This window comes from Dermacentor variabilis, chromosome 4 (genome assembly GCF_050947875.1).
Source record: "Dermacentor variabilis isolate Ectoservices chromosome 4, ASM5094787v1, whole genome shotgun sequence".
Taxonomy (NCBI): Eukaryota; Metazoa; Arthropoda; class Arachnida; order Ixodida; family Ixodidae; genus Dermacentor; species Dermacentor variabilis.
Genome location: NC_134571.1, coordinates 181,466,645 through 181,490,003, shown reverse-complemented (window position 1 = coordinate 181,490,003; position 23,359 = coordinate 181,466,645). Strand labels below are relative to the sequence as shown.

At 45.2% G+C, this 23,359-nt stretch overlaps 1 long non-coding RNA gene across 1 annotated transcript; it reads right to left on the bottom strand.

Annotated features, from left to right (window-relative positions):
• Positions 1-14,609: 14,609 nt before the first annotated feature.
• Positions 14,610-17,950, bottom strand: LOC142579980 (uncharacterized). Its single transcript, XR_012827518.1, has 3 exons — positions 17,769-17,950; positions 16,025-16,214; positions 14,610-14,933 (listed from the first exon to the last, which is right to left on the bottom strand). It is a non-coding gene; the product is annotated as an uncharacterized LOC142579980 (long non-coding RNA).
• Positions 17,951-23,359: the final 5,409 nt, after the last annotated feature.

Genomic DNA, 23,359 nt, shown 5'->3' with positions numbered 1-23,359 from the left:
TTGTTCTTTCTATGTGCAAGAATACAGTGGGTGTTGATTAGCCACAAGATGAACAGTGTGTGTATTTCGCACTGAAACGACAGGAAACGGCATGACCTTAATAATGCTATCATCTATAGACTGTGCACATGAATGCAACACTCCCCGATTTAAACGTGCCATTACATGCATGTTCGATACCACATATTCTTTAACAATGTCATATATTTGCATGTACTAATTTTCACACAGCTTAAGCCCATGCATAGCTCACTTGTGATATATCCATTTCATAGGCCAAATAATTGTACACTTTGTCCTTTTGTGTTCTATGACAAGCGGCATCCTCTAGTCGGATACAACTTCACAAGACAGGAGAGGCCCTACCCAGATGGCCAAAGCGCAGGAGCCGATTGCCTCCACGTCTAAAGAAATAGTCCCTCTCCAATGAGCGGGTATTAGTGCGTCCAGCGGCACGACGTCAGTGTAGAGTGTGTGCCCATTGGTGCAGGCTTGTGTTCAACTGCCGTTGAAGTGCAGATTCTGCGGCCTCCTAAAGTGGTATCCGACTATAGAATCACGTAATGCAATGCACTGGTTGCATAGACTTTAGCAACTTGATAGCACACAATGATCAGGAACAGAAATCTATAAAGGCACCCAAGCCAAGCTGGCTGGCCACACTTCCATTATGAGGGGCTGTAAAGAGTTCTCGCCAAATATTCCCATGACATCCTTGAAAAAGAGGTGGTGTTTGGCACTTTAGAATCAAAAACAGATTACAATTAATGTTGTGTAACTCATTAAAACAGACTGAGCTTGGTTATCTGCGCAGCATGTAATGAAAGCATGTGCTTCACATAGGAAACAAAGTGCTCTGTCCAGTACAATTGTCGAGTTCGCTGTAGCACCTACTATGTCATTAGTGTCAACATACAAATTTTCGAAGGCCTTTCATTTCACCATTATTTTTGTATGTTGGTTCTATCAATTAGTGCTTGTATTACATGAGCAGGTGGATTTGAAAGCAAAGCTTTGTTTGCAAGCCTTCAGACTTCCATAATTGTGTGGCAAGGCACTGGCATGGTGTCGAATAACTCACACTTCCTCGGTCCTGCACCAAAGAGGCCCAATGCTCTATTAGAAGTTGGATCGCGCAACAATTCGACGGCACACAAAGAAGAGTAACACACACAGCAGAGCGTTCAGCTGTGTATATTTCTCTTCTTTGTGTCCCGTCGAATTGTGGTGCAATTCAGCTTCAAGCTTCTATACCGATACAACGAGTCTTCAACCTCACCAATGATCTAGTTATTAAGCCACAATGGCGCACATCTTTGAAATGTCCCAACACTAATTAGCTCTCCAACAAATCACCACAAGCATAAAATTTTGCTGCACAGGTGTATGCACGTGCCATATTCTGTACCACTAAACTCGGAAGAATCAAAGGAGCAAGCATTAACCAGACTTACTGCTGCCGTTACCATCATCATCATGACACCAATAGAAAGACAGTGCTGCGTGTCAGTAAAGGGAGTGCCGGAGGGAAAGGCGTGATAGCGAGGCTTGAGGCTTACAATAAAAATAGCATTTACAAGACATGTTCAATGTCAAAATATGCTGCATATCGCTCATCCTACTTTGGCATTGCGGCAAGCTTTTACACGTTTGAGCATGTCACAGTTTGTGTAATCATTGCTCTAAAGCTGTACAAAAGGTCTATTCGCTCTGCAATCTTTATTTTTATCATGGTGGGTTAAAGACCCACTTTTCATTGGCATCTGCACCACATTTCTCCCGATATGTAATTTTGCCTTGGTGGTTCTCGACATCTTCACGCACACTGAGTTCTGCAGAGCATTGGATCTGCATTGTTCTACCGCTGAAGAATGAGAGCCCCATTATGGGACGAAAATATACGATTTGTCCATACAGGATAACACTGACCCCCCCCAAAAAGAAGAAAGAAAATACACTGAACCACTGGCACATGCACCAACAGTGAACACAGCAAACACTCTGAAGTATTTTCTTCATGCAAGCCAGCACACTAAGATTCTTAATGCATTTTCATTTTGCCATAAATGCATAGGCACAACAGGCTTGGCGTGACATCCGCATCTCGCACTGTAACGCATTGTGCAATGCATGGCTGTTTCATAATGCGGCCGATACATGACGCATGACCAAAATTCAGCATTATGCATACTAAGTAATTTGTGCTATGTACTAAGTAATCTCATAAAAAAACCCCAAGTTCTTTGTGAGATTAGCATTCACAGGGTACTTCACACAGTTTGTGATATCCATTTACCTATTTATACTTCATTAACCTCCTTCCCCAAAAAGTGAGCCATATGGAAGGCACCCTGATAGACAGGTAGAACAATCGGTAAAAAGTCAGCAACCAGCGAAAATGTCAGTATCATAGGCTGCCGCATGTGTGACGTCGGTAACACAATATTTAAGTCGGCTACACAGAAGTGACAAATTTGGCAATATGGTGCGTCTAGACATTGCTTCAATGCTAATCACAGTAACGCTGACATTGAAGGCCCCTTAATTCCTACTTACGTTCCGTCGACATGCCCGACTACGTTCGTAATGTTTCCGCGAAGTAAGAAGCGTTCTTTTATAAATGCCCGCTCAGCCGCACTCTTCGGGAAAGCCAGCCACCGTTTCCGCACTGCCGCATCAATAAGCGCATCAGACATCTCTGACACAGAGGCTCACATTAGTTTGATGACGTCCAATGTAACGCTCGGCGCCGACGCTTCCCTGAAAACTCCCAGTCCCGTAGAAACGGAGGGCGCAGAGGACTTGGTCTTCAACGGTGAGAGAATGAAGCACGCCACGCTGTCTCCACAGACGAGAGTCTTCGCCTACCTCGTCACACAGCCAGCACACTGATGTCTTCGACAGGCCAAAATGACGCTGAAACTCCACGGCGGTCATGTACGCGAACGGGTCCAGACGCTCATACTGACGCTTGCTGCCGCTGGCTGCAATAACACAGGCTGCTGCTGCCGCCGCCATGTTCCCGAGTTGAACTCGGAGGGGGTTTCGCGATGTACGAGTTTAGCACGAGTTCGCCTGTCAATCAAAGCCAGAGGTCACGCCCCGCGCGAGGCACGTAACTCTTGTGCGCGCACCCACCACGGTTGGGCCACGCCCAACTTATCTTTCGGCAACAGCGACGCGGTGCCGAGCTGAGAGGCATCAACAATATTCACCACCGACATAAAACACGCACAACACACTGTCATCGGTGATGTACTGCGCACTACTATCAAAAACAAAGCGTTGACTGTCGCTGGCTTATGCATATATCTTCTCGGGTTGAGAGGGCCCCACAGCACGGTTTCATTGCCTGCATTGTGGCGATGTAGCGCACAGTAAATAATTATCGTCACGTCACTGTAGCTGGTTGCAAGGCGTCGATGTGCCGTTTGTGACGACGATGCTGAGGAGTGCGTATCGCAGCAGTCGTTTGAGATGGCTGTTCTGTCATCGGTGATGTATCGGAGCCACAACGTCGTAAACACGATCAGCGTCCGAGAATCGCTCGATCTTCTAGACCCAGTGCAAGGCATACCTTCATCACAAGCACTGCGCACTCAACAGTTCCAACACCTTCCTCAGTTCGAAGTCTCATTTCATAACCGCACACAAGAGCCCTCACCTGCCAAAGTGCGATTGCTGCAGTGTCGTTACGATATCCTTCTGCGATCGCTGCTGGCTCCAGCATAAGTAATCCGCAAGCACCTTGGTGCGCACAAAAAACTCAAATACTGCGTACATGCGCTCAGAGGCACTTTCACTGGGCAAGCGATGACAAGCGATGAATTGTGTCGATGGGAAGCACGCACTTCTTCGCAATGCATCGCCGAGGCTACGCGCACAAAGATAAACTGGTACATTTTCACTAAACTGCGTCACTACGGGCACTACGGACCGCCATTTTGCATTGACAGCCGTTGCTCCCGCATTTATGACTAGTGTGTCGTTTTTAGTTGGTAAAGTGGAGGCCTTAAGGCGACTGCGATGAACAGCCGTACCACGGCGCTGCGTTTCTATTCCCCTAATAAAGAAAGAGTGGTGATCACTGACATTATTGAGAAGAGCACTGTAGCGCCCCTAGGCGACTTCTCACCGTATGAACTGCCTCGTGCGTATGACCTGCTTTAATCTATCCGCTTCTAAGCTTTCGCCTCACTGTCGCCACTCGCGGCAAGAAGTGCAAAATTTAATAATTTGCTCAATCTCCGTTTGTTATCACAAATTTCAAGCATTCAAAACGACAAACAGACACTTAAAGAAATAAAAATGTTCGTTATTTTATTTGCTGTATTTTAACGTATTCGTTTGAGCGAAAGCGTAGGTGCAAGAATGCGCCGCATGTACCCTGTTCGCATTCGATGGAGGATAGAAATATAGTTGCCGAAAGAGGAGGCACGCCCTTGACGCACCCGGGGAAGGCGTGGCAAGCGGCTCACGGCAAGTGTGCAGACAGACAGCGGGACAGTCACAGTATTGCTAAGTTGCGATAATCCGTTGATAACAATACGCGGCGCTGGCGCGTTTCGTTATGCAGCCTTCTGCGCTTGAAACGTGGAAGCAGCGTGCCGCGCAGGGTGCGCTCATGTTGTCATACGCGGCTTTTTGTCCACAAAATTTTTTGCCTGTAGCTTTTGCGCGTTCCGCGCTATCTCAGTTCACTGACTGCCGTCGAGCAAACTCGGGTAAAACTCGGTTGAACGAGGAACTCGGCGCATCCTGCATAGCACCCCAGATTAGGAACTGTGGTCTGTTCTTCCCTGAGTGCCATATTTAAAAATACCGGCTTGGTTATGGGTGCTGTGGAAATGATATAAGTGGCTACGCATGTAGTACCATAAATTGTAAAACGAAGGGTGACGAAATGGTAGGAAGCCTAATATTCATTGAGGGCATTAGTATTCACAAACAAGAATAGCCAGAAATCGGTAAGTTTCAAAAATATGGATGCGTAAGGTTTACGTATCTGCAGCTATCCTCCCTAACTAGATAGCGTACTTTTCTATACAGCAGCTGCTGAGCCTGTAAAAGAGACTGATTTCTGTAGCGGGTGTGCAGCTAACGTAGAATTATCACATTGCTTGGGAGATTTTTTCAATGCTGTAGTGAGAAATTTGTTGTGCATATGAAAGCAATGGTGAATACATACGTTTTGTTCGTTTCGGATGTCCGAGAAGGAACACATTAGAAAGCTACCATAAGAACTTAGATTGCTGTGTTGGCGTTTTAAACTCGAAGCTTGGTTGTTTTATATATTTTTGATGATTTTCGACAGTGTTTTCGGAAAAAAAACAGATAACGTAAAAAACGCACTTTCAAGAATTTGGGGATGTTGAATTGTTCGATTAAATTAAAACACGGAAATGATAATAAACTTCGATGAAGTAGATATGGAGCAGAACAATTTCTCCGTTCCCATTATTTAGGTAGCCGCTTCTCAGATGTCTAAAGTCTTAAGTACCAAAATAGACAAAAGCGATAAATTCGTTTCATAGGCCTGTTATGGCGTTTTAACTTCGTGGATTGAAAAAATCGGCGCTAGTCACCGAAAAACTTTTCTTACACTTCTGAGAGCACCTATTGCGCACTGGATAGTACCGAGTCGCTCTCGCCATTAAGAGAGAACGACTCCCCTCTTCAAGCAAGAGACATGCAAAGGTTCTGTTGGTAATGTTTAATTGAGTCCAGTTTCTTCAGGCCCATCTCATAAAACTGGTGGCAAGCCAGCGAGTGGTCACCACTTCCACGCCAAGCAGCCATAATTAAGCAATAAGTAATCTAATCCTTATACAACGCGAGGGGGGGGAGGTTTGCCTAGCAGCAGTAGTTTTAGGTTGTAGCGGTAGGCTTAAAAGGGTCGGTACTATGAGGAAACGGAGAAGCCAGCAATTCTCGTTGTCTTCACATTTACAAGCACTATGTCCACTGCCCAGTGCCTTCAGAACAATCACTCCCCGCCGAAAGAGGAGCCATCCTGGCGACCTAAGGGTAGAAGAACACAGGGGGGTCATGGCACTGCTTGAGCCGGGAGACGTGGACAATTTCCTGACCGCGACGACGCTGGTCGGAAGGCGCTTCCATTGGCTCGATAAGGTAGTTGACCGCGGATGTTTGTTTCAGTACCCGATAAGGACCGTGGTACTTGGAGAGCAGCTTAGAGGAAAGGCCTGGAGGGGCAGACGGCACCCACAACCAGACCAGCGGGCCAGGAGCAAAGCACGTAGCCGTAGTGGATGAATCATGGCGACGCTTTTGACGCCACTGTTCCAGGAATGTGAACGAACGAGCGAGCTGGCGACATTCTTCCGCGTAAGCAGCCGCTGTAAAAGGCGTCGTTCACTCCGAAGCATCCGGCCGGTAAGGTAAAATTGTGTCCATAGTACATGAAGGTTCGTGTCCGTACAGGAGAAAAAAGGGGAGAACCCAGTGGTGCTTTGCGTGGCGGTATTGGAAGCGTAGGTGACGAAAGGCAGAATGCGATCCCAATTGAAGTGGTCTGACGAAATATACATGGACAACATGTCGCGAAGGGTGCGGTTGAAACGTTCTGTCATTCCATTAGTTTGAGGTTGATATGCCGTGGTAGTGCGATGAATTATGCGACACTCCTTTAGCAATGCTGAAATGACGTCGGAGAGGAATACACGACCGCGGTCGCTCAGTAATTCTTGAGGTGCTCCATGGCGTAAAATCAGGTGTTCAAGGATGAAACTGGCGCCGTATTTTGTTGTGGCAGATGCAAGGGCTGAAGTTTCAGCGTACCGCGTTAGGTGGTCGATAGCAACAATAACCCAGCGGTTGCCGCTTAGAGTGTTGGGAGGCGGACCGTATAAGTCAATGCCGACGCGGTCGAATGCGCGCGCGGGGCATGGTAAGGGTTGCAAGGGGTCGGAGGCGTGTTGAGTTGGCGTCTTACGTCGTTGGCATATGACGCATGACCGCACATACTCGCGAACGAAACGGTACATACCACGCCAGTAGTACCGAAGCTGGAGGCGAGAGTATGTCTTTAATACACTACCGTGGCCGCATTGTGCATCTTCGTGTCACATAGCACAGATGTCGCAGCTGAGCTGTCGGGGTACAACAAGCAACAACTTGCGGCCGCTCGAATTGTAGTTGCGGCGGTACAGCAAGTTATCCCGAATGATGAAGTGCGCGGCTTGACGACGGAGCGTCCGAGAGATCGGCGCTGGTGACTGTCTAGAGAGGAAGTCAATAAGCGAAGAAATCCATGGTTCCTTGCGCTGCTCTGATGGCATGTCGGAAATATTGAAGGCGAAGGCACCGCAGGAAGGAAATAGACGAGTGGACAGGACCAGAGAGCACGGGTGACCGGGATAGAGCGTCTGAGTCTGAATGCTTTCGGCCTGAGCGATAAACAACGCGGATGTCATACTCTTGTAGGCGCAATGCTCAACGGGCGAGCCGACCAGTTGGATCTTTTAGTGAAGGTAACCAGCATAGGGCATGATGGTCGGTCACGATGGTAAATGGACGCCCGTACACATAAGGACGAAATTTTCCTATAGCCTAAATGATGGCCAGACATTCCTTCTCAGTAACCGAGTAGTTCGCCTCGGCTTTGGTAAGGGTGCGACTGGCATACGCGACGAGGTACTCTTCGAAGCCGTCCTTGCGTTGTACAAGAACAGCGCCGAGCCCGACACCACTAGCGTCTGTATAGATCTTAGTTGGAGCAGAGGGATCGAAGTGTCACAGTACTGGAGGAGACATGAGAACGCGTCGCAGTTTTCGGAATGTGTCATCGCACGCCGGGGTCCAGGCTGACAGGTCAGAAGCTGCGTCAAGGGGGCGATGATAGAGGCACAGTTACGGACGAAGCGTCGGAAATATCAGCAAAAGCCGATGACTGGGAAGCTCTTTCATGGTGGTTCTTTTTTGGAAAACGGATACGGCGCTAAGTTTCGTGGGGTCCGGGAGGATCATCATCATCATCATCAGCCTGGTTACGCCCACTGCAGGGCAAAGGCCTCTCCCATACTTCTCCAACAACCGCGGTCATGTACTAATTGTGGCCATGCCGTCCCTGCAAACTTCTTAATCTCATCCGCCCACCTAACTTTCTACCGCCCCCTGCTACGCTTCCCTTCCCTTGGGATCCAGTCCGTAACCCTTAATGACCATCGGTTATCTTCCCTCCTCATTACATGTCCTGCCCATGCCCATTTCTTTTTCTTGATTTCAACTAAGATGTCATTAACTCGCGTTTGTTCCCTCACCCAATCTGCTCTTTTCTTATCCCTTAACGTTACACCTATCATTCTTCTTTCCATAGCTCGATGTGTCGTCCTCAATTTGAGTAGAACCCTTTTCGTAAGCCTCCAGCTTTCTGCCCCGTAGGTGAGTACTGGTAAGACACAGCTATTATATACAGGACAGATATTATATCCGGGAGGATACCGTCCCTTAAAACTACGTGGCCACGTGGCCAAGAATAGTAAGCGTTCGACCGCCGAAGTGGCATTTCTTCAGATTTAGTTACAGGCCTGTAGTAGAGTGGCACGCAAGGACTTGCTCAAGGCGGCTTAGGTGCGACGCAAATTCTGTGGAAAAAACCACTATGTCATCTAAATAATAGAGGCAGGTTTTCCACTTCAGCCCTCAAAGAACGGTGTCCATCATTCGCTCGAAAGTGGCAGGCGCGTTGCACAGGCCGAACGGCATGACGGTATGTTCATATCGCCCGTCAGGTGTTACAAATGCTGTCTTTTGGCGATGGGCCTCGGCCATTGGCACTTGCCAGTTCCCGGAGCGCAGATCCAGCGAGGAAAATAATTCTGCTCCCTGCAGACTGTCCAAGGCATCGTCGATGCGCGGCAGAGGATAGACATCTTTGCGCGTTATTCTGTTAAGGCGGCGATAGTCGACGCAGAACCGAATGGAGCCATTTTTTTCAACGAGGACAACCGGAAATGCCTATGGACTGTTAGAGGGCTGGATGATGCCACGCTCCAGCATGTCGTCAACGTGTTGGCCGATGATACGGCGTCCAGCAGCCGACACGCGATATGGACGCTGGCGAAATGGTGTTTGTTGGCCGGGGTCTATACGGTGAACGACTGCGTACGCTCGACCCAAGGATGGTTGGTCAACGTCAAATGAGGCACGAAAACGTTAGAGGAGCTTGGTGATTTCTGTGTGCTGCCCAGGTGTGAGTTCTGCGTCGAAGGCACGAGCGAATAAATCTACAGGGGCATCGGTCGCAGCGGAAGGAGTGACGGCACAAATCGGAAGTGATTCCGTATCACCAAACATGGTGGCCGAGAGAACGCAATCGAAAGGTTCAGAGGTACCCAGGCACTCGCCGCGGCGTAGGGAAGATGGGCAGGCGGATGGCTAGCACACGTAAAGTGTAGAAGAACCTTCACAAAAAGTGACAACAGCAAACGGAATCAGAAAGTTCCGGCGGCGCGCACAAGTGGCTGACGGCGTAAACAGAACAGATGAGTTCGCAGCACATTTACATAATACTGGGACCAGAGCGCCGGAGAAATGTTCGATATTGGTGTCAGAGGCGGCAACAACTTTAGGAGAATAATGGTCGTCAGGGTCAAAGCACGATACTGATAACGTAAGTTCGGCACGAGCGCAGTCGATAAGCGCTTGATTGAGAGGAAATTCCACCCAAGGATAACGTCGTGCGGGGAACAGCGAAGGATGAGTATTCGATAACATACATAACGCTTTCAATGCCGACCCGGGCTGTGCCCAACGCTGAAGGCTGAATGCGATGCGAAGTTGCCGTACGCAGAGAAAGAGAGGTAAGGGGAATGGTCACTTTGTTCAAATTGCGGCAAAGCTTTTCACTAATAATAGAAACAGCAGCTCCGGTGTCGATAAGTTCGTGTACGGTGACGCCGTCTGCGGACAGTTCAATTTCGTTCGCCGGGGCAGAATGAGGCATCGAAATGTTCGACGTAAACGCATTTCTTGCCTCTGGAACTGCGACTGTTAGTTTTCCTCTCGGGCTGCGCTGGGTTGGTGAGCCATCGGGGAAATGGATCGGCGACGTGGGGAAGGCGACCGGCGTGAATCGAAGGGGTGGCGACTGTACACACTAAGAAAAAAAGGAGTACCTCTTACTCTTTTCGGAGAGTCTGGATTCGCCACGTATACGACACACTTTGTGGGAGACACGCGAACTCCCTTTTGGAAGAGGGTCCCGAGACTATCTGTGCTCGAAACAAGGTGGTTACGTGACTCCACACCCAATAGTCATGCATACTCTCCTGTAGTAGTCTCCTAACCCTCTCAAAAGGGTTACACGACTAGTGCTGAGGGAGTCCGTTCACTACTCTGCATGAGTCAGATGACTCAAGATAAGGGGTCACATGACCACTGCTGAAGGATTCGGGTAACTATTCTTGATGAGTCTGATGACTCGAGCAGTGTGTGTCAAGTTACCCTTAGTGTGTGGTGCAGGACTCTTGCAGATAGAGTAAAATAACTAATCCATGTAAGTCGTTTGACTCTCGGATGGCAGTGTCGAGCTGCTTTTCAAAATGTGTCACCAACTTTTGCTGTAAGCACACACAACTACGGCTAGTTCTCAAGATTACTGTAAAAAGACAACATATAAGAATGCATAGCAAATTTGCCAAAAAGGACATGGCAGGTTAGCAACAAAAAGTTAACATTTCATCACCCTTTGTCGTCTTCTGGAAAATTCAAATGTATTAGTCAGCACAGAATCACCATGAAAGCAAGACAGTTCTCATTACTATTAAACTGGAATCAATAGCCAACCATGCAAAACAGTCTTAAATAAACATCCAATATGTAGCCTGCAGGTGCATATGCATGACACTGCAATGCAACTCAGAACCATAATGAGACCCCAAAATATTATGTAACTCGTGTAGAAGTTCAATTCAGCACTGCACAAGTCTAATGTCAAAAATTTATAAGTTAAACCTATTTCACTGTTCTTCAAGACGTGTTTTTATTTAGAACTTACGATTTAACATTTTAAGCAAGTAAGCTACACATAACAAATGAAAAAGGCTGCACTTATGTACAAAGGAGACCCAGATAATCAAGTGCAATAAAAACAATATTCCAACTTAGATTACATAATCTATGCATTATACTATGCTTGCTGAAAACAACTGGTTGGCAATTGATAATCCAATCTAACAGTAAAAAGAGCTGTCTGACCTTATGGTACTCTTGTTGGCACTTTTCCCCACAACTTGTGCGTGTCAGCGTCAGTTGAAAATTGATCTGAAAAATACCACATCAAAAATTTGTGCATCAATTTTATTCTGTCATACAACATGCAACAATGTATAAAAGCTTCACAACAGATATTACAAAAATAAATACAGCAACATTTATACTAATTGTTTATGTTGACAAACATACTTTTCCAAGACGAAGAATAATAGCTGACACAGACAATTTCACAGATTGCAATAACCACTAATACAAAACTTGCCATAATGCAAACACACTGACAAAATATGTAGCACAGGTAGCTGCAGTTTGTTAAGGCAAAGATAGCAAGATAGCAAAAAAACTATACCCAGCTGTATGCACGCAGCTGTAACAATACACATGGTGCACCAAGATCCAAAAGAAACAAAGAGGAAGATGTGAGGAAGGCTTTTTTGTACTCATCACAAGTTATCCTGTAAGAGCAGATTATGCACTGCCTGTAATCTACCCTCAGCACATACGTAAATAAGTTACATTAGGTGCCACATTTACAAATCACTCATATGATGTTCTTGTGATTGTCCTTATTCCGATTTTTAACTTGGAAAGCATGACTGAGTTACGTAAAGCCTCTTAACGGCTTGGCATATATACAGAAAGAAGTGTTTCTATAAACACTGGAGGCCATGAAAGGATGACTGACACATACCTCTTTTAATTATTTTGTCTTTGTCTTTGATTATCTACCACAGTAGTCTTTTGTAGAGTGAAACACATCCAGATAATACACTTCGGGCAACAAAGTGTGAATACCTGTTCTTGATTTCTACCTTTCTCTGGTGTCCCGCTAAGGTAAGATTGGTGCAAAAAATTGTCTTCCCAATGTATGCGTTCCCCCAAAACAAAACAGGAGCAGATGATAAGCCACATTAATGGTGTGCGAAATAAAACATCTGTTCTTAACTTACCACTGCCATTCCAATATGGTGAGATTTTCTGCTTTGTTGTGTACTCTAGCACAGGTGCTACGCAGTTCACTTGGTGCCCAAAGCAACTCTCATACCATAGCAGGATGTCAATTTTGTTTTTCAAATTCTAAGCGAAACTCTCGTTATGGGGGACAATTGCAAACTTATAGTTTTGCTTTGTATCTTCATTATGTTGTAGAGCAGGGTAGAAAGCAAGAACAAATATCTAAAATTTGGGTTCCCACTGTGCATTGCATGGATATGTTTCAATGAATGATAAAACTATTTGGTAGATAAACATATGAAAGATAAGAGAATTAAGCTCGAAGTCTACCATGTCATTAACTGGGAATATTATGTGTAATTGAAATTTTGCGATTCCCAGTGAAGAAACAGTTTTGACAATATGTGCCAAGGCAACTAAGTCACTCATGCTCACAAAGGAAACAAAACAAGCAAGATTACAAGAAGTTCGAACTTGCAACCTGAGGTGAGACACCTCACATGACTGATTTATGTATTTACTGAGCATAAATTACATCTGGCGCATAATCTGCTTGTACAAGATGACAAACAATGAGTTACTCTTGCTTTCTCTCTGGGGCATTTGGCTCTTCTGAACACATGCACATGGTGTGGCACAGCTGTGTGGATGTAGCTGGGCACAGCTGTTATTCAGCATCAATCTGTTTTTATGGTCCTGTGCTATTATTGTAATTTATAATTAGCAAATAGCCTAACTATTGCGTTGATCAGCTCCATTTTAAACAAAACATACTGACAGATTTCCCTGTTTATCGCTAACAAAGAGATGGGTACATCATTTCAGATTTCAAGAAACAGCTGTGGAACAGAACAAATGCTGAAGACAGAAAATATACAGACCAATACTTTTTTATTAAATGCCATGTACTAGCCCTTTCTGCAATGAATACCATTATTAGCAAAAATTGTAGACTGCAAAAATAATTGGGAAATATTTACGAGAAAGTGCGCGTAAAAATATTTTGCCACTATGTAGGACATAACTAAGAAACACCAGCTATACAAAAGCCAATGACAATTCAAATCTACATAAAACTCCCTATGAATGGCAGTATATTCAAACCTCTAGTACAAATTAAAAAAAAGTTGTTTCGAGAAGCACTTCCCCTTAATAAGTGGGTGTTAGTGTTTCTACAAAAGGGTTAGAAAATGCCTTCCGGCATACCATAGGGAGTTTTATATATAGCACATGCACGAATCTGCCTAGAAAGCCCCACGCCCTGCTTGTATTCCTTAGTCATTTTTCTGCATTCTGTTGTATGTCACCGTTTGGATCCCTTAACACTGAGTGCGCAAAACCAAAAAACAGCCTATTAATACACTGAATTTTTAGCCTGTAAAGGGGTTGTGTGGCAATGGGGGCAGCCAACTCTAGTGTGAGAACAAACAAATATTTGTTCTCGCGTTAGTGAAACCAGTCAAAATATAATCTCACAAATTTGGAAATGAATGCACAAAGAACCTTGCTGATTGTCACATTATTGTCCCGAACAAGATCTTTTGGTGTTTACAATTCCTAGTTTAATTCACTTTCCTCTAGTAAATGGGCTCTGACCTAGAATACTCAGTGTAGGAGACTAACCCAGACCTGGAAGCCAATGTTTAAATCTGAAATAAACACATTCATCCCCCGACCACATGGCACTGCTTCGTCATCAGAAGAAGCATGCATCCATGGACATATAGTCTGTAAAATTATTTATACATGATCTGTAGCGTTAATCTTGCATTAACAAATTCTGAAAATTAAGAAATACATCTGCTATGCAAAGCACTGCTGTAAACCTGTGTGTTTGAGAAATGCAATACTCAAAAGGTGTAATACAACCAATGTGTGCATGAAACCTATGCTGCCTTTGACATTCGTCAGTGTGGAAAATAAGCACTGAGAAATGCCAAGGGTATCATAGCTTTTATGTCTGAAACCTTGTATGTGAGTACCACTGGTATATTTGCAGTGAAAAAAAGTCACATTATTACCAGACATATGAGGGGAACCCATGTTTCTCTAGTTTAATATTTTCTTTTTTGTGCTCTTACATCCTTGAGTTTTTCAAAAATAACGGGTGCTTGAAATAAGTACTCTATATTGCTCTTAAATTTATCCTGCACCAGAGCCCGTGTTATGTTAAATTTCTTGAACACATTGCAGTGCTGTAGGTTATCAAAGGAAGAAAAAATACCGTAAGTTTTCAGTTTAGCCTTATGTACAACAAGAATTAAGAACCTATCAATTACATCCACAAGTACAAAAGAACTATGAGAAACGGGGCATAAAGACAGGTATACATTATAATAGCAGGAGTTGATGGTGAGAACTCTACGAGAAAGGAACTATTAAAAACTAGGTACTAAAGAAACATGAATTAGTATAATAATAGAAATATTTGCAAAGAATTTGAAGAGACAAATAGAATGTCTGTTCAAATCACTCCACCCCAACATTCATCCATGGTTCGATAAGTGATCGATAAGAAAAGAAACAGCTGGTGATGCTGTTTGGATAGATGGAAACTGAGGTACAGCTGTGAAATAGATGAAACACGTAGAGAGGTCACCAAGTGTTGCGCGCTGGTTGCACAGCAGGTTTCCTTGAGCTCCGGACTCACTCGACACTGATGCGTTGAGCCTGGTTATACGTAGTTCGCTAGAGGCCTGGCCCGAGTATGTGGCATGGCTTGGGTAAAATTTCAAGGCAACCTGAAAAACACAGATCCAAATATATAAGCACCAATATATTCTGCACCATAGGGCAAATCTGAAGTTTACCATCTGCACATAGCAGATGATGAAAACAGACACAAGTCACCAGACTCAAGGTACATAAATGTGCAAAAGTGTAAATGAATGTGAAGAGCTGCTTGTAGGATGGTATCCTTCATGTTGTCTTTTCTAGATCAATAATAGTATCTTAACATAAAGTCAAGTGTACACGACCCTCCCTATTTGTGTCAGTAGGCTATTCCATGCCAGCTGTTCCAACCTGGCACATGACCACTTGGAATTTCTTTTTGAAAACCTGGGGGCCCTTCAATATAGAACAAATCGGAATTTCACGCAATGCTTAAAGCAAAAAAAATTTTACTGGCGTAAACACTATGTCACATTTTGTGTAACGCACCAAACTATGCATCATAAAATGGCATAGCCAAAAAAATTGCTTCCTTCATTAAGAGGGACAAATTTTTAACGACAATGAAGAGAGGCCTTGCACCAAAAAGTTAACTGCTTATTAGCCAGTGCTCACTTTATTATGGCCGATTAAAAATGGACCAAATGGCTTATTAACTTTATTTTCACAAAAGTGACCTACAGCAAAAGCTGTAAATTTATGTAATCCATGTGTTTAGGACTTGTGCTGTGTGCAAGAACTGGTTTCAGAAAGATACATTATGCAGCAGAGCAGAGAGAGGAGGATGAACTTGGAAAAGAAGTCAGTTTTGGTGTACGTTTATCGGCCTACTTACCATTGAGGCAGCCCTAGTAAATTTATGCCAAATACCATGTATGAGAGTACACTGTATTGGTTTTTAAAGTAGTAAAGCTTTATCAAAATAGTTTTTGTGTTACGCAAGAAAACAATTTTACAATTGGTCTCTTGTAGTTTCAAAATTTGCATCGCGTTTCGTCTAATACACGCAGCCTCTTGGAAGCTAAGACAAAATGCATAGACTTGAGCATCCCTGCACAGACAGAAGGGAGTCTAAACTGCTTTGAAGTTACTTCTTTCATTGCTGAATGGTTACAAGCCACTTCACTCAAAAAGACGCCGCTTAATTGCAGGTATTTACCTGAATATTTGTCTGCTGTCAGCCTGCTTGGCATCATCACTAAGGCTGCCAACTCCCTAGGTGGACGTGGTCGGGACATGGTGGTGGCAGGATGCAGTGGCAGAAGCCGCCAAAGGCTCCCAACTCCCTAGTGGACGTAGTCAGGACAGGGTGGTGGTAGGACGCAGGGGTAGGAGCCGCCAGAGTGTACCTGCAACAAATTTTGCACAAATGTTCTTAGTTCTACCACGTCACGATTTACAATAAAAATTGAGCTGTCTGTGTAACATGGCTACCAATACAAATAAAGGCAAACAGTTAGGTCCTACCACTCAAATAGAACCCCGACAAAAAGAAACGGTACTTAAAGGGACACTAAAGTGAAACAATAAATCAGTTTGGACTAATGAAGTATTGTTTGAGAACCCTGCAGGCAGTCATTTCAAAAAAATAGTTTGATTATTAGATGAGAAAATGAAGGTCCAAGTATCAGTATTTGAATTACGCGCCGAAACCCCAGTGCCGGTACATCAGCGTGACGTCAGGGATTCTAAAGTATGTTTTCGCATTTGGGCTGTGTTGGCTGAATTAAGGTTCCCGAAACTGCCCATGTTTATTATTTGGTTCCTTTAGAACACAATGTAGTCAACCTGTACCGCTATATATAATTAGTAGGCCCTAGAAGATGCCATCAAAATCCAAGACATCACAGCCCCCAGGTGCGAGAATTTAAGTAGGCGTCGCCACCCGTATTTCGTTCCTGTGCTTTTCGTGGCTTGTCAAACGTCTTATCATTGTAAGAGTGGTGTTTTTGGTGTTGCAGAACGGTAATTTACTGATGCAGAAGAAATCATTTTTCACTGTAGTGTCCCTTTAGGTTTATGAAAATCCAAACAATGAAAAAAATGTGCAACTGATTTGTGCATGGAAGCTCGGTTGAAACCTGAGCTCATACCATCAAGTGATCTGCTAGTCAAGTGCAAGCCTGCCACCTTAAAATGTCATTGTAAATTTCTTTACATGCATCATGTAAGCTGCATTAATACAAGTTCAAAATCTCTTAACATAAGTAAATCACCAAGCTAATTAAATTAACGAATTCCAGTGGTCGTTAATGCAACAAAGTGCAAGCTCGGAAGGAAGCTGGCCAAACTGGGCAGTGAAAAATAACAATGTGGTTCTCTACATCTTGTTTTTCTGGCTTTCGCTCTAGCGTTGGAATATACAAGAATTTTGACATTCCTGATATTTCCCCCTGCTAATTTCTATTCCATAATGCATAATACTTGAGCAAGAGCAATACTGCTTTCTTTTAACCGTAAATAGTGATAGAACAAGAAAATTCACTGGAGCCAACGTTTTGAGAAAAAGCTCCTCTTTGTCGAAACATTGGCTCCAGCGATGCTCCTTGTTCTATGGCTCTTCATCATGTCAAATCTCTGTCTTCCTGTGTACCTCTGTACTTTCAATGTTATGTCAATGAAATTGTAATAACAGATCATTAGTAAATGTAGCTGATGAGGAATTTGGCCTTGTTGGTAGATAACGACAGAGTAACTGCGCAATATAGAGATACGGACAAAGGAGGCTTGTGTATGTTGTCTTCTCCAGTCATTGGGCGATTACTCTGTCTCAATGTAAAACTATTACCCTTTGCACAATAATACTAAAATGCATAAAGACAGGAAAGTGGACACAAAAATTACAACAGATAGCATCATATGCTAATGAGATATGCAAAAGTGCCTGCTACAATTTGTCTCACCCATAACGTGCTGGATAAGATGGCGACTTCTGGCTGTTGCCATTTCTTGAATACCTAAAATAAAATACATATCAAAATTATAAAAATACACAGGACAACAGCAGTAGCCGAGGACATAACGCATTGTTTAGTACAAGAAGGTAAACTAATCTCTGATACACGGCAGACGAAATTTCCTTTATTAAGTTAATAGAAAAATACACCACACTTCATTTCATTCAATACTCTCGGCATTTCTTGGTACAAGAAAAAAAAGGTATTTCTGCATGGAAGCAGCAAAATAATAAATGGCCTTCTACTTTTACAAAATATACTGCAGCGACAAAGCTAACTACAGCTGTATATACTTAAAATTGTTGTATGCACATTACAATAGCCAAGACAGGATAAACTTGGGTTCCTATGCAGCTCACTGGAAGGTACAACTTTGCAATGAACTCATTGCTGCTTGGCAAATATACGCATTAACATAAAACTACAAATAAAAGGATCCCTTTTTTCATAAAGCGCCGGACTCAATATAAAAAAATCCAGTAGCAATATTACAATTTGACCACATAACACAGCCAGGTTTTGTAAGCCTAGTAGGATTTACTATATAAACGTTGCAGCAAGTTCATGCTTTTAAATATTTACAACCGTGAAAATAAAGATTACGTAAAAATAATACATTATATATAGGCTTAGATTGTGAGCAAATGTGTTTTCTACTTACAGCCAAATGCACATAAAATTTGTTCTGTTTCAGCGCTTTTAAAGCGCTGTGTCTGTTCACTTGAGCAGCCAGCCGCTTTACCGCTCTTAAAATATCTGTGCTCCCACATCGCCTGACACTGACATACAGCGTTGTAGCGCTTTTATTATTCGCGGTAATATACCTAAAGCGCTAGTAAATCTTCAGAATACACAAGCTGTCTTTTCGACTACCTGTCTTCACCAGCGAAAATCACACTGGTGCTAGTATTGTGTCTACGCTTCAAGTTACGCAGTACTTGATATTCTACGGATTTTCCGATGCGACAGGCCACTCGTCATTGGAGTCGTTAAGAACGGTATTTCCCCTGGCAGTACAGCTTTGCAATAACTTCAGATGCTCTCCTGAGGCTTCCGTCTGCCAGTAGTACTTTCGCATACAGACGCGCACGCATGCCTAAGAAACGTGTGTGAACTGCCAAGAGAAACGTGGTGCAAAATGTAGCTATACCGGAAGGGCCAAATACACGCTGTTTGTAAACTCGGAACAAAAGCTGATATGCTTACCGGAGCCGTTAAGAGAAATATGGCACTGGTCACTCCCCACTGGTAGTCGTTCGTATGCATCTGGTCGTCTCTGTCCGTTGCGATCTCCCATATCACAATGAAAGATGCAGTGCAAACCGCAGCACTTCGGGCGCTTGTGACGGTCCGGCGAGCTGCACTTGCTCGATGTCGGCAAAGACGACATCGGCGACACGCTGCTGCTGGCGGCGGTCCCCCTCGTCGCAATCACACAGCACGGACAGAAGCTCCCACCGTAACTTGCCGCAACGCCTGGTTGCAGTCGCCCCTAGCACAGCGATTTCAGAACCACTCAACGACAACGTACTCGCGCGTGATGCAGCACAACTGTAAAATGGCGTCATGCTATTGACGGCTTCGGCTTTGGATCATTTTGTATCTGCACAACTGAGCAAAACAGTTGCGCTAGTTTCGGTTTTGTTTCCTCGCATTGAGATAAAAACTGTTTTGCTCACTGATAATTTCACGTCACTTAAGTAATGTTCACGAATGAAACCGCCATGAATTTAACACGCGTCTTGAAATACCCGCTACGTTCACTTGGCAGAAGCAAAATTTGCTCGTCCGAGTGTGGTTGCGTTTGAAATATCTATCGCGCTGTCGGAGCGTGTTCGAAGTGTGAAGACGCGGCGTAATTGTCCTTAATTTGCTTAGCTATAACGGTGCGGCTGCCCTTGATTTCTGTCGAGTGCAGTTTGCTCTGATGTAAGGTAGAACTACAAAGCCGCCCATGTTACTGAATGATCTAGTGCACCTGTAGCTGCCAGATCTACGGTATTTCCTCCACAAGTTCTTGCGACTGTGTGCCGCTGTCACCAAATGCGAGCGTAGTCATTTGGCGGAGATTTAGCAACACATATTCTAGAACTATAGTTCACCGCTCTATCACGACATGGAGAAGCAGCGTGGTTGCTCCTTAGTAAAATTTTCTGTTTATTGCGAATTTTGCAATAGCAATTATATGGACACAACCGCCGAAATATACCTGTCGGTGTTGCCGTGAGCTTAAGTATATAGTCAAGTGCGATAAGATCCCATCCTGCGCCGTTGGCTGTGCGCGTTAAAGGAAGTGTACGAGGGTGAGCCGAGACGTATAGTGCCTGGATGGGCGTCCAAGTATCTATAGGCGGCCACGTGATAAAACGCGCGCAAGCCGGGGAAAGGAGGCGCTGGTTTAGCACGCTCCTCCTCTGGCCGTTGCTCTAGCCCGGTCTGGCGCCACTCTCGCTCTGTCTTGGCGATAATTTCCGATGGGTGCAAAGCGGGGGGTGGGGGGGGGGCGCTTTTATAGCGCCATTTCAAGTTTCGGAGACGCTTTGAAGGACGAGGCAGCAGAAGCGTTCTGTCCGCTCAGTTCGCGCCCTTCATCACGCCGACGCTGTGACAGCGAATGCTCGCGGTCATTGAGTGAGATCTGTTCATGTTTGCACGTGCGCGCGTGACCCCGTGTTTGCTAATTTACGGAGTAAGCGATTGTTTACTGCACTTTATTCAGGCGATGAAACTACGAAGCTTGGTTCGTGCAGTTGTTCGTGCAGTGGTTCACGCAGCATTGGGGGAAAACTGCTACATTTTTGTTTTTACATTTCTAGGGGGTTCAAAAGCAGTGCTGCGTACGCTTATGGTTGTTTCTGGTCGCGGGACGCAGCGCACTGCGGTAGCCCAGTGGCTTTGGTGTTGCGCTGCTGAGCTCGAGGTCACGGGTCCAATCAAGCCGCAGCAGTCGCATTCCAAAGGGGGCAGAATGCGAAAACGCGCGTATACTGTGCATTCCGTGCACATTAAATAACCCGAGCTGCTGAAAATAAATGTGCAGTTTTCCATTATCGTGCGCCTCATAACAAGATCTTGATTTTGGAACCTAAATCCTCAAATTTTAATTTTACGTAGCGCAATTACATTTACAATCGACACTGTTGAGTGCGCCTAATGAATTGATCTCGTTGCAGTGCTCTCTTTAGTAGCCAATGCTTTTTTTTAGATTTACTTATAGTAGAATCCAGTGTGACAAATCCGGGTCTTCCTTAGTATAGAAGCCAGCTATCACTTAAGCGTGTGAGATATTAACAAACATGTTCAAGGAAAATCGATATTTGGAGTTCGATGTAATTGCAGAACATGACAAGGACGAAAGAATGATACACCGCATTACAACCAGGACGGGAACCCGAGGGCCCGCCTAAAACAGAAGACGTTATTTGGTATTTCTTCTCCTGCATTTTAACCTTTCTCTCGCCAGACTCATCTCGAATATCTGAGGAGTCGGTATCTTCCACGACGACTCTTCGCGTGCTATTAAGAGTCAAACGACCCATGCACAAATGTTGACTCTTGTTTTGTGACTCTACCCGCGCGAAAATGGGTCTTCGTAAAAAAAAAGAGAGTCAAGTTGCCGTGACTCACTTTTTACTCTCTTTTTTCTTAGAGTGTAGGACGAGTCCGGAGGAAGGTTAGGTGGGTCCTGACGCGGAAGTCGAGCACGCCTGTAGCTTTAAGCACCCCCACCGTCATGTAAACTGTGGCTGCGACGGCGGCAGAATCGTGCTACGTGGCCTGGAAAATGGCAGTAATAGCATATTGGCCGGTTATCAGGTGTGCGCTACGGGTTGACAACAGGGGTTCCAGCGGCCGAGTAAGGGACGGCAATCGGACGCAAAGGTGGCGGCGGCACACGGAAGGTGCCGGTGGTTCGGAAGGCGTCAGGAACCGTAGGAGCGTAAGGCCGGGCGAAAACGACAGCGTAAGTTAGCGGTCCGGCTGCACGCTGCGGAGGAGGGGCAGATGGTAGCGCCGCGGCAACTTGCGTCTCTATGACATGCCGAAGTGAAGGAGCCAAGGTTGTCGACGACTCGGGTGCGCTATTCGCCAGAGAGAGCTGGCGTGCGACTGCCTGACGGATGAACTGCTTTATCTCTAGCATTAAAACAGAGATGTCGGCAGCGTCGCGGCCGAAATCCAACAGAGATAGATCCGCGGAGTCCTGCTGAGCAGCGCGTGTTGATGCACGTTGCTTGCGCAGCTCGTCGTACTGCTGACAGAGCTGTACGACCTCGGCGATCGTCCGGGGACTCTTCGCGACGAGCATCTGGAAGGCATGGTCATCGATGCCTTTCATGACGTGCTTGATCTTGCCTGCTTCATCCATAGATGTGTTGACGCGCTTGCAAAGCGAGAGCACGTGTTCAATATAACTGGTGAAAGTCTCGTCCTGGCGTTGAATTCGGCCACGCAAGCGCTGCTCAGCGCGAAGCCGGCGAACGGCGGGATGGCCAAAGACCTCTGCCAAAGTTGTCGTGAAAGCCAACCAGGTGGTAAAATCGGCTTCCTGATTGCGGAACCATAGGTTTGCCACGTCAGTCAAGTAAAAGATGACATTTGTGAGCTTGGCACGGTTGTCCACTTGTTATAGGTGCTTACACGGTCATATTCGGCGAGCCAGTCTTCCACGTCCTGGTCACCTGTGCCGCTAAATATGGCAGGATCGCGCTGGCGGATGACACCAGAGCAAACGATGGACGGGGGCGCGGTAGCAGCAGCCTGGGACGGTCCTGGTTCATTCATTGAAAGAGCTGGTGGTAGCTTCCGACTGCGGAGTTCCAGGATGTCGAAGAGAAATCCAGTAGCTCCACTAATTACAACGGGGGTGTTTGCCTTGCAGCACTAGTTCTAGGTTGTAGCGGTAGGCTTAAACAGGTCGGTACTATGGCGAAACGGGGAAGCCAGCAATTCTCGTTGTCTTCACTTTCACAAGCACTATGCCCACTGCCCAGTGCCTTCAGAACACTTAAAATGCATGTTTTGCGGCCATAACAGTGCATTTGTATATTGTGGTGTATATAATGTATCTAGCTACAACAAACTTTTTATTTTCACGTAGATGTTCTACAAGTTAGGACTTGGGTGGGACGTATAGGATTAGTTTTTTTTTTGGTCTGGGGCAAAGTGTACTCCATCACCTGTGGCAGGCACGTTGTGGCGTGGTTTTCTATATTGATGGGTCTGGTGCTTACCTTTGATGGGCGTCTCATCGACGGGCTAAATATTCAATTCTATCTTGACCGGAATAACGTTGAAATGTGGTTTGGCGGCGCCAGGTGTAATAGCCTGTTCTACGAACTCTTGCTTCTTCTAAGTCCAAATGCTTCTAGGAAGGCAAGGTTGGATTACGTTGCGTCTAGAGAAGCGCCAAGCCTGCCTGGTGGCACCTTCTTTACGGTTGCCGGCGTACTGGTAGCCGAGCGTTAAATTGGCATGAACGGCTGGAAGGCTATTGAAAGGATGGTTACTCATGTATCTTGGCCTCACGAAAAAAA